The sequence below is a fragment of the Hippopotamus amphibius genome, chromosome 2 (assembly GCF_030028045.1).
Source record: "Hippopotamus amphibius kiboko isolate mHipAmp2 chromosome 2, mHipAmp2.hap2, whole genome shotgun sequence".
Taxonomy (NCBI): domain Eukaryota; kingdom Metazoa; phylum Chordata; class Mammalia; order Artiodactyla; family Hippopotamidae; genus Hippopotamus; species Hippopotamus amphibius.
In genome coordinates this window covers 214,021,791-214,038,431 of record NC_080187.1, presented here as the reverse complement: position 1 = coordinate 214,038,431, position 16,641 = coordinate 214,021,791, and the positions used below count along the sequence as shown (strand labels likewise).

At 49.8% G+C, this 16,641-nt stretch overlaps 1 protein-coding gene across 2 annotated transcripts in view; it reads right to left on the bottom strand.

Annotated features, from left to right (window-relative positions):
* CD276 (CD276 molecule) overlaps positions 1-11,832 on the bottom strand; it is a 30,952-nt gene extending 19,120 nt beyond the window's left edge. Inside the window, exon 1 of one of the 2 annotated variants that reach the window (XM_057724597.1) lies at positions 11,735-11,832. The gene's annotated coding sequence lies outside the window, so the exon portion shown is untranslated. The remainder of the gene's footprint in view (positions 1-11,734) is intronic. The other variant, XM_057724598.1, reaches the window with a different exon arrangement.
* Between the last annotated feature and the right edge of the window lie 4,809 nt (positions 11,833-16,641).

Below are 16,641 nucleotides of genomic sequence, written 5' to 3'. Positions count from 1 at the left end.
GCTTGGAATGGATCACCCATGAAAAAATGTCTGACGGATTCCTGGACACACAGAGCTGGAGCTTGGAACAGGACGGGGAAGCTATTCATGGAAGCCAAAGTTGGCATCACTGAGGGAGATCATGGAATGAGAAGAGGCCCCCCCCCCCCAACAAATTCTGAAGAAGCGGCAGAAGTTAACGTTCAGGTCGCAGAACAGGGAAACTTTCTCCGGCCATTCCCACAACCTCTGTTTTCTCCCTCTTGTGTGGGCATCACTACCTCCCAAAGAAAGCCGCTGGCTTCCGAGCAGCTCTCATTGGTGGAAAGCTCTACCTTTTACTGAAGCCAAAATCTGTCCGCCCGTACCATTCCTCGTTCAACCCCTTGGACCACGCAGAACAAGTCTGCCCCCTCCCTTATAACAGCCCTGCAAGTATTGGCTCTTCCTCTCCCGGGTTGAGGTCATATTGGGCAGCCATGCCACATTTTTCACCATAACACTCCAAAATAATAGACTGTCAGATCTGTGGCCAATGACCAGCAGGCATTTGCTCACAAAGCTGCAGATCCACAGCTCTGTCATCCTCTGCTGAAAGGTTCAGGGAGGGGGTGGAACGTTATAGGATGTTTCATCTGTTACGATCACATGTCATCCAGTTGAGCTGAGTCCCTCGTGCCAACTGCCATGATATTTTTTTAATTATGGCAAAATACACATAATATGAAGTTTACCATTTTAACCTTTTTTTTTTTTTTTTTTTTTTTTTTGCCAAACCCCGCGGCTCGTGGGATCTTAGTTCCCTGACCGGGGATGGAATCTGGGCCCTCGCCAATGAAAGCGACTAGTCCTAACCACTGGACTGCCAGGGAATTCCCATTTTAATCATTTTTAAGTGTACGATTTGGTGGCATTAAGTGCAAGCACAGTTTTATGTAACCATGCCACGATCTTTTGAAGTGCTGTTGTGACAGTAGCTGGTGCACAGAAGGTGCTCGATAATTTTTTGGTGGATGAAGAAAAGAACGAATGGATGTTATTTTAAAAAGGTTCCCCTCCTCTCTCTAATTTGTTTCTTGTGTCAACAAGGTCCTCAGGGAGTGGACAGGAACAGGAAAGCCCTACAGCAGTAGGGTCTGCCCCAAGATCAACATCCATGCACTATTCGGGGCTTCAGGGTTACAAGTCTTCCTGCGTGTGCGGCCACTCAGCCGGCTGCCCATCTATCTCATCCCCAAAGTGTCACTGCTTCTGGTAAGGGACCAATCGAGTGGAGATGAACCAGAAAAAAGGCTCATTTGAAGAAGGTGGACTCTCCCTCAAGTGCTCAATGGACAATTAGTTCCAGGTTTTGTCAGGGATAAAGGTCACCAAGCTGTTCTTCCCATAATCTACCTTATTCCCCATGGAACTGGTTACGTGCCCATCTTAGTTCTTCTAGCATTCATTTATCCATTCATAGAACAAACATGATGCAGGTTTATAGCAGGTATTACGGGAATGGAGGGTCAAGCAGTTCATGGAGGAGTGGGGATGCTTAGGGGGACCTCACAGAGGAGGAGACATTTCAGCTGGGTGGCACAGGGGGCAGCACCAGCAAAGTCACGGGGAAGCAAGCACCCACAGCATACTCTGGGAAGACGGGGGACTCCGAGGAGAGGCAGTCACGAGGTGAGGCAAGCAAGGTGGTCAGGGCTTGGTTACGGACCCTGGATTGATTCTGTACGCAGCGGGAAATTGTGGAATGCTGCGACCCACATCTTCCCCTCCCCCCAACCCCACTGTCTACCCAGTTGTCTTGAAATATCCCTGATAGCTTCTCAGAGATCTTATCTCCAAATTCACTCAGCACCAGGACAGGCAATCCCAGAGGCCAGAAGAGAAATCCATTTAAAGCAGATTATCACCTCCCCTCCTGGCCTGAACTTCGGTTCCTTCTTAACAGCTTCTGTCCCTTCTTTCCTTGATACAGAAGCAAAATTGATGCTGGGCAGACCTTCTCTGCCTTCACTAGTCAGTCTTGCTACTCAGTTATTTTGCTCCACATCCTTTATTCTAGAGTGCCCCTCTCTTGTTCTAGGCTGGCTCCGTCTGATAACAGGACTCCACTTCCCTGCAGAGAACTCAGTCCATTTGGTGCTGGTGGGGCTGATCCCCAGCCTTAGGCCTCAGCGTGTGACCAGACCCAGCTCGGCTCTTCGGAGAACCCCTGCCCCGCCCCGCCCCCACTCGGTGATTTGCTGGGGAACTGAGCCTGTGAGCCAAGCCACACCCAATTGGAGACTTCCCAGGGCTTTGTGGCTGGTGCTCTCAGAAAACATTTTCTTGCTGAGGTTGCTAAGAAAGATGCAGTCTGGGGCTATTCGCAATGAATCTATCAGCTAGCAACCATCTAAAGAATTAATCCAAACAAATACAGAGGCAGAAGTGAAAGTGGGAGGGATACAGAACCCTGTAAACAACATTGAAGTCCCTATGCCTGAAGCAAACTGCACCCCTAGACTGCACAGATACATGAGTAATCTTTTCTTTTTTTCCCTTAAGCCAGTTTGAGCTAGGTTTCTGTTGTCTACAACTGAAGGAGTCCTTGAATATACATTCATTTGTGTATTCAGTTATTCACTTAACTATTCAATGAGTGCCTGGTAGGCAGGCAATGGGGACAGAGAGAGGACTAAGCTGTGTCTGTCCTCAAGGAGCCTGCGTTCCCATAGGGAAGTGCACAGAAATCACCGTATTTCAATACAGTGTAATATTTAAGACATAGTGAGGACCACTTGATATGATAAAGACATGATAATCCTAAAGGTGAACCCTGAGAAGTGACCTGAAGCTCCCCAGGTGGTCGGGCTGGGAAAGGCCATTCCAGGCAGTGGGAGAAACCCAGGCAAAGGCAGCGAGGTAGGAAGCAGGATGGGAGGCTGGAGCAATATAAGCACTTCCGTACAGGCTGCCATGGGGTACAAGATGGTGGTCCCAGGAGGAGCAGAAGCTAAGCGGCAAGCCAGGGCCAGAGCAGGAGGTCATGTTTGGATTTTGCGAGTAGGTGATGAGAAAAGAGGGTTTTAAGTAGAGGAGTAACCTTGTTGCCATAGGTAGGCCCAACCTTTGATTAACTGATCCATTAGGGACTTCCCTGGTGGTCCAGTGATAAAGCATCTGTCCTGCAATGCAGGGGAGGCAGGTACCACCCCGGGTCAGGGAACTAAGATCCCACATGCCACAGGGTAAATAAGCCTGTGCCGCAACTACGGAGCCCTCATGCCTCAGCTAGAGAGCCCACGTGCTGCAAACTACAGAGCCCATGTGCTCTGGAGCTCACGTGCCACAACTAGAGAAGAAAAAACCTGCATACCACAACTAGAGAGAAGCCCACGTGTCACAACGAAAGATCCCATATGCTGCAAATAAAGACCTGACGCAGCAAAATAAATATATTTTTTTAAAACTATCATTTAAAAAAAATTTATCCACATGTGATGTTAACCTTGCTGAGGAAGTCTGAATTTTAAAGGATGACATTTTAAAAGGGCAAAGGTTTACTCAAAATAAGAGCTGATGGCAGAATTTCAGGCATCAAAGAATTTTTTCTAGATTGTGTCCTCCTGGAGATGCTCAAAATACCCTGCTCCGCCTGTGTGTGGACCTAATGCTGGTTCTGGCTGTAGAATCGAGTCAGGCAGGGGTCAGCAAATTTCTTCCATGAAGGTCCAGATAGTAAATGTTTTAGGCTTTGCAGGCCCTCCTATATCTGTCACAACTGCTCGACTCTGCCCTTACAGCAGGAAAGCAGCCAGAGATAGTGTATAAATGAATGAGCAGAGCTGTGTCCCAATAGTACTTTATTTATGGACACTCAGAACTGAATTGCATATAATTTTCATGAATCACATGATTTTTTTTCAAGCATTAGAAATGTAAAAATCATTCTTAGCTTCTGGTCTATACAAAAACAAGCAGCAAAAGCTTTGGCCCAGGAGCCATAGCTGGTAGGGACTGGTTTACAGAAATACTAGCTCCATTCTCAAAGACACCCAGGCAGCAGCAAAAATGGAAAACAATAGGGAACTGGTACATTAATTATGGTGCATCTATATGATGGAATAGCAAACAGCCTTTCAAAAGAACATGTACTAACATGGAAATAAGCCCACGACATAGGTCATGTGAATAAAGTATATTGTGAGTTATATGACCTAATTTCTGTATTAATAAATGGTCCCATGGTCCCAGATCTAGTCACCTACCTCTCTCTCCATCTCCTATATATCAGTGCAGGCCCTTCCTTCTCTGGTACTGAATCCCCTGGGACTTGTTCCTAGGCTCTCTCCTTAATTCTCTCTACTATTTTTTCCTAGATGATTTCATCCATTCCCATGGCTTTAAATATCATTTATATGCTGGCAACTCCCAGATTTACTTCTCCAAGTCCACACCACTCATCTGAGCTCCAAACTTAAACCCAACTGTCTCCTAAACATCTCTGTTCCAATGACTCACTGGCATCTCCCTCTTACCATGTACCTCTTCAAATTCTTGATTTCTCCCCCAAACCTGTTCCTCCCCAGCCCTTCCCACGTGATAAACGCACCATCTCCACCCACTCTGATCAAGCCAGAACCCGGATTTCTCACACCCTCACAATCCATCACCAAGAACAGCCATCCCTGACCCCAAAATGTATCTCAGGGGTCTGCAAACTACAGCCCCAGCACCAAATCCAGCTCACCTCCTGCTTTTGTTCAATTCAGCAGTTAAGACAAGGTTTACCTTTTTAAATGGTTAGAAAATCAAAAGAAGAATATTTCATGACACATGGAAATCTCATGAAATTCAAATTTCAGTGTCTGTAAATAAAGTTTCATTGGCACACAGCCGCACCTCATTCATTTACACGTTGTCTGTGGCTGCTATTCCACTACGACAGTAGAACTGAGTAGTTGCAATAGTTACAAAGCCTAAACTATTTAATTTCTGGCCCTTTACAGAAAATGTGTGCCAACCCGATATATCTTTAGTCTCTCTATTCCCCTCCCCCTCTGTTTCTCTCTCCGGTCTGCCAAGTTGCCCTCATCTCTTGCCTGCATGACTACAAAAGCCTCCTCACCCGTCTCCCTACTTTCTCTCGTCCCCCAAACCAGTTCTATACCCCTACCTAGACTCTACACAGCAACCAGAAAAACTGCTATAAAAACAAAAGTGCATCATGTCATCACTTTCAATATCTAATCAGCTCCTCCATGGCTTACAGGGCTCTGCCTGATCCACCCCTGCCCACCTCTCCAGCCTCACCTCCTCCCATTCACCTCTCATCAGGGTCTCAAACAATGAGACCCTGTTCCCTACCTCACAGGGTTTTTGCAAACACCGTTTCTTCTTCCTGGATGACATCCTAAGGGTCCCCTTGGCAGAAAAGCTGGGTTGGAGGTCTGCCACTCTAAGGATGCCCCTGTTATGCATTGCAGTTTGTTTACCTTGTGTCATACTGGGACCTCCCTGAGCAGGAACCACGTCTGCTGTATTTACTATTGGATCCTTGATTCTAGCAAAGGCTTGGCACATAATGAGTGTTCATGGCACTGTTCAATGAATGAATGAATGAATGCCTGTGTGTTTAGATAGATGGAGAGATGGATGGATGAATGTTTGTATATAGAAAAAGGGTCTGAAAATGTGATAGTGAACCCAGCTCTGGGGCATGGGGATGAAGGTAAGGGTCTAGTTCCACCTTCTAGTCGATACACTTCTGTGACTTTGACAACAAGCATGTAATACTTTCGTATTAACAAATGGAAAAGGAAAAAAGCAACATCAAAGATTTATGTGGATTTTAGACCAGGTTCTATCACTCACTTGCTAGGCTCCCTAGAATAAGCCCCATTGGCTCTCGGGATCTTCATCTCCTTAATCCTCAAAGGAAGGTCCTGGCCCCCTTCCTGTGCTATGACCACGATCACATGCTGGGCTGGTGTAGTCACGAGAAGCTTCATGGAAGGAGGGAGCCCTGGCGTTTTAGAAAATTATTCTGGAGTCGGAGATACAGGTTCAAATCCAGACTCTGCCATCTCCAAGCCACGTGACCTTGGGGAAATATCCTCTATGAGCCTAAGCTTGCTCATCTGTGAAACAGGAATTTAAACTCTACCCTCATAGGATGATTATAGGACTCAACTGAGCAAAATTCTCTAAACTGACCTAGTTAGTATAGGTGCTATAAATGGGTGGGAGCCTGGGGAAAGAGTCAAGGGGGTCTCCAGAGTTCCCTGGGAATCGTGCTGGCCTTCCTTTTTCCTGATAATGAGTCAGTTTGGGCCCTTTGTGTTTAAGGCTGTCCACTGGGCCCTGCTCCCCAGCCCCGTGATCCCACCGAAGAGAAGAAATCAATTCTTCCTCTCAAAGTGATTTCTGTGTGAGTCAGAACAGCAGTGTGTCATCGGCGCCAGCCCAGCAGAGTGGGGCCAAGGTTTTCTGGCATCCACAGCCTGCTTCCCTTATGGCTTTAGGAAAAACAAGGAAGAGAGAGAGCAGGACAGACCTCCTGGCCTCCCCAAGCCAGACCATCCCCACCGAGGGTCTGAGAACATGGTGACTTTTGCCGCAGCAGCTGGCCTGCCTCTCACACCCTCTTCTGGCTAAGGGGCCATCATAAAAATGGATTTGCATCTTCCAGGGTTCAACAGCCACTTGACAAGGCAGCAAGACAGCATCTCAGAACTGGAAGTGTGTGCAGAGGCTATACACGCACATGGGCACACATGGTAGGTACACACACACACACACACACCCCCCCCATCAGAAACACAGAACCCTGAAAAAAGTGAAAGCTACACTTAGCTTAGAAGAGGTCTGGCCAGAAGAAAGGATTTGAAGGGGGAGGGGGGAGTGCAGAGAAGAAGGGAGGGCATGAGAGATCATAAGACCAAATCAGAGGGTGGATCCCAGGTCAAGCCCTGGCAGGCCCGCAGCACACACATCTGCATTCACTCAGCTTCTGCTGAGTCCCATTAAGTGCCCACCTAATATGTCTGGAAATCTCCCTTACAGAAGCCTTTCCAGACTTCACTCAAGGAAGGGCCCACTTACTCCAGATGTGTTCTACCTAAATCCCTCCCTGCCTTCACATTCTTTAAGTTTCTTCCCTGAAAGAGGTTCGCCCTGGCAGAACAATGCTGCAATGTTCGCCCTCTCCAACCTAAGCACCAGCCCCTCTGGATCTCCAGGGATTCCTCCTCAGGAGTCTAGCAGCCTCCACCAGTCCTCAGAGCTTGAAGGCCTCTTGAAGTTCACTTGTCCAGTGCCCACTTCCATGCCCATCGTACACATGGGAACGAGAGCCGAGAAGTGAGTGTAGGCTGCCGAGGGGCCCATGCTCCGTCATCAGTCACCATGAGAGATGACCAAGGGCCAGCTCACAAGTGCCCCTGGACCTCAATTCCTCACCTGTTAAACAGCATCATCGGGCTGGCTTGCCTGCCTCAGGGTACAGTTTGGGCTCAGCTACAGCAGGCAGCCTAGGTTCAGATTCTGACTCAGAAGCCTTGCTACACACACGATCAAGTTTAAATGACTTAACCTCTTTGAGATCTGAGTCCACATTCCTCAAAAGTGAATAACAATCCCTACCCCACAGAACTGCTGTAAGAATAAAATAAGACGACATACATAGAGGACTTGAAGCCCCTAGCACCCACACAGTGGTAATCATTACTACTACTGTTATTATTACTGCCGTGGGCATGGGGGAAAGGCCCCCTGGGATCCTCTACACTGAGCCTCCTCTGTCAGGGTACATATCTAGGTCCCTGAGAACATTACTCTTCCTCTGACCCCCTTTACACCTAGGACCCCACCAGCACCCCGGCTCCAAAGCAGCAAATCACAATTTGGCTCCATCTCTGTGTCTGGCTCATCCCTGGTGGTCCTCTGCCCGTTCCTCCTCCAGGACACAGCCCCCAAGTAGTGGGCTCAAGCCCCTACTGCCCCTGCTGCCACCACACCTCCCAGTACAGGGCCTCCCCCATAAGCACACAGTCCAGTGTCTCCCCCATGGGCGGGCCAGTTCCTGGGTGCCTACGTTGACTTTAAGGTGACCTGAGAGCCCTGCATCCCAGAGGTAGTATCTCTCCCTGCTCCAAGGCTCCCAACAAAAAGTGTTTCTCAGTCCCTACTCCCAGCAGATTTCCTCCAATATACCCTCCCTAAGCCTGGGGAAGGCCAAAGGCATTAGGGGTGTGGACGAGGCATCCATTCCTTGGACCACAAAGGGAATGAGGGAGAATGGGGGCAGCTGGCTGGGAGCACTGGTTAGAACTGGAGCGTGTGAGAGGGACTCCTGGAAGGCACAGGTGTGCTGAGGACCAGGCCTCTCGAAGAGTAAGAACTCTTAGCAATGGTCCCAAATGGGCTGCAAGGACAACTAGTCTGGGATACTCAGGTTAGGCCTGCTCTCTCCCCAGCTCCCCAGATGAATCCTCTCTGCCTTGCTATGGGGACACTTGGCACATCTTACCAGGCTCCAGATGAGAGGTAAAGCCTGTTCCTGCTTCCAGAGTGGCAAAAAGAGTCAGCTCTGGAGGCAGACAGCATCGCAGGCCCAGCATTTGCTAGCTGCATGTCTTTGGGCATGTGACTTCCCTTTTCTGGGCCTCAGTTTACCTATCTATACAATGGAGCTAATGATATGCTATCTCACAGGACTGCTATGATGATTAAATGAGATAATATCTATTAAGCATCCAGCACAGCCCCACCCCCAAAACCTGAAAACCCAACGCCCTTATCTGGAACCTCATACTGCAGGGGTGGCAGAACTGCAGGTGGCAGGCGAGGATTACATAAAGCACACGTGGCCCTCTCCCAGATGTTTGATCCCTTCTGAGCCAATGAAATCAAAGGAAATTTCTCAAAGACCACATGGGCTCGCTCCCACCCTCTTTGCCCTCCCCCAGGCCCTGACTATGCCTTCCCTCTTTTGCTGGTGGACCTCCCTGTCATTCTTGCCCTGAGGATGTGGGAAAAGGACAGCAATGGAAGTGGCCACCCACTCAGAGGATAAGCTCATGGGCAGTGACATCATCCTGCCTGCCCTTCTTCCTCCTCCCCTGACCCCATGACTCAGGGCCACAGGCTCAGGCCCTATGTGGTTTTTAATCTCAGAGGCTGCTTGGATTTGGGACATTTTTCTCACATAGCACAAACCCTGTATGTCCGACAAAGAAGCGGCCTGCAACAGGCCAGACACTTGTTCTACAACACTTTCTAGGAGTCTCTTTGGGTGCTATGGAATCCCACCTTACGGCTCTATGATCACACTCAGTCTCTGACCCTAAACAGTGTTGCTTAGTTCAGCATCAAACCCAAATCCTACTCTAAAGAATGAAGATTGATGACTCCAGAGAAGGTTACAGTTTAAGGGTAGAGGAATTCCCACCAGAACTTTCAGAAGTCAACCTCAGTAGAATAAGGAGAGAAGCTCCACAGAAGGCACAACACCTTTTTTTATTTTTTTTTGGATGTGGACCATTTTTAAAGTCTTTATTGAATTTGTTATAATATTTTTAGTTTTTTGGCCGTGAGGCTTGTGGGGTCTTAGCTCTCTGACCAGGGATCGAACCCACACCTCCTGCATTGGAAGGCGAAGTCTTAACCACTGGACTACCAGGGACGTCCCGGGACAACCCTTCTATAACTGTCCTTTCTACAAACATTCAAGCACCTGACCCAGCTATCAGGCATCTGAGTATATCTCAGACATTCAGCCAACCTGCTTCTATCGCGTGCCCGGGCAGAGGTGCAGAGGGCCAAGGACAGGAAGGAAAAGCGGTCCTCAAATCCCAGAACCCCTTCTTACTCTTGGGCTTGCTTTAATGTAGGCTTCCTGTCTCTAACAAGCTGGATTGTCTGCTTTCTTGGAACACAGGAGTCTGGAATGAATTGGAAAGCTCACTGAAAGCAGGCAGGAGAAACCACTGGTGATGTCAATGAAGAGAGAGAAGAACTCCAAAATCAGTCAGGGGACCAATTCAAGCATCACTGAAGCCACTTAGTGCAAAGCTCACTCCCTCAAGAGTCCTCTTGCTATACAAGTCCTTGGTGCAAAAGCTGATGTTCACAGTGCTGATCTGAAGTCATGAAGGAAAATTTCACTGACATCAGAAATGTCCTAATGTCAGACTCCGATGTGTGTAATACAGGGGAGAAAGGGTTCCATGCTTAACAGTTAACATCAGTGTTAACACTTAATCTCAGGGACTCCAGCTATCAGGGAATATACTCACCCAAAATATTCCCATTTCCAAAAGAGCTGGAAATATGAGCCACCACTCATACCCACAGCCTCAGAGCCCTGCCACCCACATCAGTCCAACCCACTGGGCATGTTTAGAGTTAAATTTCAAGTTTAGACTTCAATTTCCCTCAGCCTCCAAAAGCACCCACCTATGTGCAGGCTCCCAAACTACAAGGAAGGCTGCACAGCATCAGATTTCCTAGGGACTTCTGGGAACAAGAGGGAGTCAGAGAGGAGGCTGAACTAAATAAAGAACTCTCTTAAAAACAGAACAGTTTCGTTACTTTCTAATACAGAAGCTAGCTACTAAAAAGACAAGCATGTAAGAAAAGGACCTAGGGCCTTCATTTAATGATGAACTCAGACTCATTTACAATTATGCACATCCAATTTTGAAGGTAAATAGTTTTTCTCAATTAAGGCAAACAAACCCTCCCCATTCCCCAATGGTTTTTGCTTTCCTGTTTGCTTCATGTTTTTCTCAATGATAGATCCCATATCTGAGTCATCCATCACACATTTCTCATTATGGCAGGTTTGGCTTAGAAATAAATCCCTTTTCCTGGCAGTTCACTGCCTTAGGCCCCCAAACCTGCCAATTCGCTAGCAAAGCAGCAATAGAGGACTTGGGACACTGGGATTCAATCCCCTCCCCTCTAGTGTGCCCCCACCCTGGATCCCGACCTTCCCTCCACCACACTCTCCACCCCCTCTCCATCCTGCCCCACCCGCCACCTCCCTAAGATCTCCCAAGCCCAAATTGCCCTGCCTGTCCCCGCTCCCTCCTGCTCTGCCTCCCCACCCCCAACACCTATTCAGCCCTTCACCCAGGCCAGCTGTCCCTGCCCGTCCTTCGCGGAATCTGTCCCCCTCATGCCCACCGCTGCCCGCGGAAGCCCTCCAGCCGCCCACTCCTTCATCCTTCTGGGCCAAGCAGAATGATCCCCCTCCCCTAGCCAACCCCTCCCCCTCCTCTCCCTGGCAGCTCCCCCTCCTCAGAGCCGGTGGTGAGATCCGGGTGTTCTCCTCTGCAGGGACCCCGGGAGACGCCCCTTCCCTCCTAGCTCCAGCTAGCGGCTTCAAGAAGCTTTCCAGAGTCATCAACACAATGACAGATCTGCCTCTATTCCCCCTGCACGCCCAGGGCCTCCGCGACCACAACCACGCGCCCAGCCTCCTCCGGCGGCTTCCCGGGTGAGGGCAGGTCCCACAGTGCCCCAGGCCCCGCGGGCAGGGGGAGGGGAGGCAAGGTAGGGGGCGGGGGTGGGCGCCGGCGGCCCCAGGGCCCGGGTCCACCGTGCTCCCGGCGCGGAGGCGGGCTGGGGTGGGGGCGCCCTGCGAGCGAGGGGGCTCACCGCCCGCTCTAGCAGCCCCGCAGCAGGCACGCTGCCCGGCGGCCCGGGGCCGGGCTCGGCCGCAGACAAAGGCCGCCCCGAGCCACGCCGGGCCCGCCACGCAAGCACTCACCGCGCCGCGCCGCCTTCCCGGGACTCGGGGACGCGGCGGAGCGCTGCCGAGTCGCCGCCGCCGCCGCCGCCGCCGCCGCGAGGCCGGGCCCGAATGGGGGCCGGGGGCGGCCCCGGGAGTCCGAGGGGCGGGGCGGGCTGGAGGAAGCCGCGGGCCCGGAAAGGCGGCCGGGATGCGCCCCAGAGGCCGGATTGGCCCCGCGGCGGCGGTTTGGGGCAGAGGCCTGAGGCCGCCCGCTGGGCAGGGCACCCGGCCGGGACCGCCCCTGACCCGGGTCCAGACCCACGCGGGCGCCGGGGTAAAGGGGCGCTGGTCTGATCTCTGCCCACCCCCCACCCCCACCCCCGTCCCACCCTCCCAAGAACCGAAGTTTATTTTCTGCTAGAGGGACAGGTGAGTGGTCATTGACCACCCCGGCTCCCCCTCCAGGCCGCTGGCAGCAGAACCGGAGCTCGGATCCGGCTTTCTAACCCCTAGTCCGGGGTTCTCTTTCGGCACCAGGCTGGTACCGTGGCCTGGAAAGGGTTAATTCGACTGTGCTGCATTAAGGGCTGCAGGGAGCTCTCTATAAATACAGTGTGTCGTGGGCGCCTGAGCCAACCGCAGAGTAATTTCCACTGAGCTGGTTTTCCTCTTTTCCTTCCACCCACGGCCACCCGGCCAGCCCTGCCCCAGCCCCATGCCCAGGCTAGTGGCCATCCCAGGCTCCCAAAGGGGGAGCAGCTCTGACACACATCCTGACCTGGGGTTCTGTCTTTATAGGAACCAGCTCCAGCCTGGGAAGAGGGGGAGTCCAGGCTTGGACCTCCAGCCTGCGGAGAGATGGGGTTCAGGTCTTTGCCTTGGCACATCCAGCCCCTGCACCTGTTCTCTGACCTGTTCTCCATCAGTTACAGACAGTAAACGGCTAAAGTGTAGCTGGCTTCTGTGGGCCAGGGTTGAGGATAGGAGCTTTCCATGTTGGGCCTTGTTAGAGCCTCACAACAGCTGGACCAGGTAGATAATATTATCCCCATTTTACAGGTGAGAAAACTGAGGGTCGTAGAGATAAAGGGACTCCAACCTTGTATTACAACCAGGCCCACCACCAAGTGGCAGCAGCAATATGGGAGAGGGCTTAGGAAATGCATATGAATACACGTGCATCTCTGTGTGTCAGCCACTGTTTTAAGCTCTTTACCATTTTCTCTTAGTTCATCTTCAAAACAACTCAGTGAGGTAAATGCTATTCTAATCCTCATTTTCACACATAAGGAACTTAAGACACAAGGAGATAAGTAACTTACTTAAGGATATCCGACCATTAAGTGGAGGAACCAAGATTTGCCCCTTGAATTTAAGTGCTGAATTCAAACTTAATTGTGTGGGGGGGGGGGGGCGGGGGGGGCAGTGATGCATGGGTGTGTGTATTTATGAACACCTGTGAGGAGGTCTCTGCGTCTAAGTGCACATGTTTCTGAATGTAAGTTTGATAGCTGCTGTGTGTGTGTGACTGCTTCTAGGGATGGGGCAGAGACTGAGGGGATCAAGGCCAAGCCATCTGGTCCAGAGTCCTTAAAGGTCATCAGCCTCCCCTCCAATCCACACTGCTCCTTCCTGCCCTGTCCAGCCCTGTCCAGCCTGGGCTTGGCCTCACAGTTCTCAGGATGAGTAGCCCCTACTAGGCCCAGAAACCTGTGGGAGAAGCATCCCAGGGAGAGAAGTCCCTGAGCTGAGAGATCCAGGACTGCAGCAGGACTTAGAACTAATCTGGAGGAATTTACTTTCCTTCCCTCCACCAGGAGTCAGTCCTGTGCTTTGTGCCCCACAGTGGTGACACAGGTCCTGTCCTAGAGGACTTATAGTCTGGCAGGGAAGGCATGACTCAGCCATAATGGACAGTGAAGGAAGAGTGCAGGGCAGTTTATAGTTGGTATAGGGTGGGGGAAAACTTTTATCATAATTGCTTGAGAGAACAGGTCAGGAGGGTAGAAAACAAGTACTAGCTGTCACTCCTGGAAGCAGTGGCTTGAGAGGGTGCTGATCCCCCTAGAAAGGGCAAACTTCATGGGCAGGGGATAGGCAGAGTGTCCGTAGGACAGGCTCAGCTACGTTTCAGACACTTGGCCCTGGACACAAACAGCTAGACCATCCCAGCACACAGGAATCTCCTCAGGTCAGGGAATTGTTTGTTCTAAGCCTAGTTGAAAATACATCCTTCCTCAGACTCCCTTGCAGCTACAGGGGGTCACATGATCTAATGTGGCCAATGAGATGGAAGTGAAACTCACTGGGGCTTCAGGGAAAGCCCTTTATTAAAGGAGTTGATTGACACTATGGATAAGAACATGGCGGTTCCTCAAAAAACTGAAAATAGAATTACCATAGGATCCAACAATTCTACTCCTGGGTATATCCAAAAGAATTGAAATTAGGGTCTCAGAGATATTTGTACACCCATGTTCATAGCAGCATTCTTCACAGTAGCCAAAAGGTGGAAACAAAGCAAGTGTCCATCGATAGATGAATGGATAAATAAAATGTAGTAATGTGTATAATAAAATATTATTCTGCCTTAAAAAGGAAGGAAATTCTGACACATGATACAACATGGACGAACCTTGAGGACATTTATGCTAAGTGAAAAAAAGCCACAGAAAGATGAGTATTGAATGATTCTGCTTATATGAGGTACTAGTGTAATCAAATTAATAGAGACTTAAGGTACAATAGAATGGTGGTTGCCAGGAACTGGGAGAGGGAGAATAGGGAGTTATTGTTTAGTGGGTATAGAGTTTCAGTTTTGCAAGGTAAAAAGAGACTGGAGATTGACTGCACAACAATGTGAATGTACTTACTACTGAACTATACACTTAAAAGTGGCTAAGTTAAATATTATGTTACGTGTATTTTTCCACAATTAAAAAAGTGGAAAAGAGCAGGCTTAGCTGGCATGAGCCTTTGCCTTTTACTTTTCGCTCTCCTTTCTCTTTGTGCCTGAAGTGCAGACACAGAACCAGATAGTAAAGCAGCCATCTTGCAACCATGAGGACAAAAGCTAAGTAAGAGTGGCAGAGGGGAAAGTCAGAAGGAGCCTGGATCCTGAAGGTGTTGCGGAGCTGCCACCTGGCCCCCAGCTTGCTTCCAGCCATGGGTCTGGCCCTCGAGTTGCCGTTGCTCACTCAGGCTTGATGAGGGAGGAATGGTGACCCTTCATAGTCTTTTCCTCCCTGGGCTACCTGTAAGGAACATCAGACCCCCATTCTGGAAAGGGAGGCGATATTCTGACCCTCTTATTACTTTCTCCTGAATAGAAATTCTGAGTTCATGGTGAAATTCAAAGACAATTTCCTTTTTATGTTGAAAATACTGATTTTTTTTTCCCTAAAGAGAAAGTCTGTTTTATTTATTTATTTATTTTCTTTATGTTTTGGCTGTGTCAGGTCTTAGTTGAGGCATGTGGGATCTTTTTTGTTGCTGTTGTGGCGTGGGCTCTTTGTTGCCACGTGCCGGCTTCTCTCTAGTTGTGGTGCACAGGCTCCAGGGCACGTGGGCTCTGTAGTTTGTAGCATGCAGGCTCTCTAGTTGTGACGTGTGAGCTCAGTAGTTGTGGTGTGCGGGCTCAGTTGCCCTGCGGCATGTGGGATCTTAGTACCCCCGCCAGGCATTGAACCTGCATCCCCTGCATTGGAAGGTGGATTCTTTACCGCTGGACTACCAGGGAACTCCCAAAGACAATTTCCTTTTGCCTCCTTTGATGTATAAAAGTGCAAGTGTCTCCCTCGTCTGTTTGAATACTCTTCGATCCAGCAACTGGATTCTTTAACCTAGCTTTAAAGTGGGGGCTATACAGATGTTTTGGGCTCTTTAGAGCAGCTAAGCAGTCCATCTTTCAGAAAGCAGCTCAGAGACATTGACATGCCTCACCTAAAAATGATACTCAAAATCTTTCATTTCCGTAAGAAAGAAAAATCAATTCTTGGCAGCACTGGTGGTTTAAGGCCCCCCTTCGGCATTTTTTTTCGGGAGTCCCTGTGACACCAGTATCTTGGCATTGGCCTCTTTCCACTCAGGTTGGTCGCTGCACATCACCTGCTGAGTTGTCTGCATTTTCAGGCCTCAAGTCCTTGATACCTTGGCAAAGGCCACACCCCCCAACCCACCCCACCCACTCATTTAGGGCTCCCAGGGCTGCCATCTGGAGCCAGCCAGCCAGCCCAGACTGTCTAAGCCAGCTCCATTTCTCTGAATGAGCTGATCCAGTGTAGGGTTGAATATGGTGCACAGTGACCACTGCACGTTCCTGCTGGAAAGTTTCTAATTTCTGGCACTTGAGTGTTGGAGTAGACTTCAGGTGTCTAGGTCCAAATACTTCCATCTGGAAGCTTCTGGCCAGCAAAATAACAGGAGCAGCCTGAAAAAAGGAAGGAGCTGATCCTCCCAGGAGAACTATCCAGAACACTTCACCCTCACCCCCAACACACACACACACACACACACACACACACACTACACAATAACAAAACATCCCCAACCAGGCTTGTATAACAACTGCCTCTATCCGACCCACCATCCCTTCTTCATTGTTTGTCCAAGGTAGAGCCATTCAGCCCCCTCCCTCTTGCCTTCTCCACAGCCCAGGCTTACAACGCTCCCAGTCCTAGGAATCCATCCCAGAGTCTGTGACCTGTTGCTGGAGGGTCAGGGTCTTCCTCCCAATAGGAGGGTTGGGCCAGAATTAAAGAACAAAACAAGAGCATAAAAACGGCACTGTAATGCCGGGAGAAATCTGTCATCACATTGGGAGTTGTTTTTTTCTAATGATTTCTAATCATGTGAAAGTAGTTGAGGGATTAACTTGCACAACCCTGAGATCAAGCACCTCCTTAGGTTTGGCCTATGGCAGACTCAGAGAAGAGAGCACACAA